The sequence below is a fragment of the Diadema antillarum genome, unplaced genomic scaffold (assembly GCF_040938485.1).
Source record: "Diadema antillarum isolate AM-2024a unplaced genomic scaffold, OU_Dant_1.0 seq00001517_RagTag, whole genome shotgun sequence".
Classification (NCBI taxonomy): domain Eukaryota; kingdom Metazoa; phylum Echinodermata; class Echinoidea; order Diadematoida; family Diadematidae; genus Diadema; species Diadema antillarum.
This window is the reverse complement of record NW_027272249.1, coordinates 414,633-416,427: the sequence shown is the minus strand read 5'-3', so window position 1 is coordinate 416,427 and position 1,795 is coordinate 414,633. Positions and strand designations below refer to the sequence as shown.

The window sequence follows — 1,795 nt, the reverse complement described above, 5'->3', positions numbered from 1 at the left end:
ACAGAAATATGATTTACAAAATTCTAAAGAATACGACAAGAATTCTTACGTAAGTAATTGCGTGTACTGGAAATGCGTATTGAAGCAAAATCCACAACCACGGGCAAAACTCATGAGATATTGCGTTGACCAATATGAGCTTACAATATTTCATATATAGGCATATATATGTTCATTATCACTAAGTATTACGTATCATGTAGAAGTAGCGACAATTAGTAAACAACTACCTGTTATGAGTGCGATGATTACAAGTATCGCCATTACCGCCGCCATCCTGGGAATGTTGATTAGCTCTTTTGCCGAGAAACACCAAAACTGTATAGAAAGAAAAAAAATATATAAATATATATACAATGTATATATATATGTGAAATATGAGAAAGGAATGAGAAATCGGTGCGTAGCTTTGACATCATTATTCTTCTTACTGTTCCTCTTTTTTTTTTTTTTTGGAAAAGCGCAAGAGTTGAAAAATTGGTCTCCGCCGGGGATCGAACCCGGGTCTTTGGCATGGAACGCCAACGCCTTAACCGCTCGGCCACGGAGACGTCATAGCGATTAAGGCAGACCCAAGCTCGAATACCCGACGGACCAACCTTTCAACTCTTTATGCGCACGTTCCTTTTTGGGGCAGAGAGTTATGAATAACAACCAGCCGCGTGCCTCAGCTGGATCTGCAATGAGATTCACGTACAATGTATATATATATATATATATATATATATATATATATATATATATATACATACACTATATTACAGTGTCTATTCAAGCGCTTAATCTTTACCAAACCGTGCTGGCTGTGCGATGAATGGGACAAAAGACAGGAAGTAAACCACCAGAGTAACAACAATGAAGGGATTATCAGATTAAACTGAAATTAAGCATGCCTCATTAACATATTCTGTCCATAGTTAATGCCAACTTTCAAAGCAGTAGCACTATCCTTTCAAAAGATATTAGAATTGAAAGTGAAGAGTGTGGACAAGGTTTTTCAGAAATGAAAAAGGGATTCTAAAGACACACCTAATCACATTATTCTACCAAAAATGTTCGAGGTAAACTGCTTAAAAAAACACACTTTCCTGCCCGTTTTATGATTCCAAATTTTAGCATAATGTAAAAGAAGACCTGCTCTTTCAGAAAATATGAAAAAGTCAAGTTCAGCTAGGTTAACCCATTTCACTTATTTTCAGTCCTCACGCAAAATCAGTGTGTGCGACTTTATGTTCGTTTTGAGGTGCACGGTCACATATTATATATATATATATATATATATATATATATATATATATATATATATATATGCACACATCATAACGGAGTAGAATGACGTTGAATAGGTAAGAAAACACCATACTCCAATGAACGAAACTCAAATTCAAAGAGCAACAAAAAACACAAACACTCACACTCACATACACGCACACGCACACTCGCATAGTCTTAGATGGACTATAATTGTTCTCTCCTTTTTTTCCGTAATCAAGCTTCCCGCCTGTCATGGAATTCACCAGGATCTATACCAAAAGAAAATATAATGACAAGTCAGAATTGTTCAGACGATAACATGTGACATGTTGTCAAAGGTTCCACATAGATATATTTCCAAATATTTGCAAATAAAGCTGGCAAAAATACAAAGAACAATGAAGAAATTGGATATAATTATGACATGGAAGATATCTCTTCTTTTGACCTCAAGTGTAGTGCCACTGAAACGTTTTCAATCCGCTCCATAAAATGTTGGTCTTTCTTCGAATAACATTGGTACAATTGCGCTTCGATCATT

The 1,795-nt window shown here is 35.6% G+C and overlaps 1 non-coding gene across 1 annotated transcript; it reads right to left on the bottom strand.

Annotated features, from left to right (window-relative positions):
* Positions 1-479: 479 nt before the first annotated feature.
* On the bottom strand, positions 480-551 carry Trnag-ucc (transfer RNA glycine (anticodon UCC)). The gene has a single exon. It is a non-coding gene; the product is annotated as a tRNA-Gly (tRNA).
* Between the last annotated feature and the right edge of the window lie 1,244 nt (positions 552-1,795).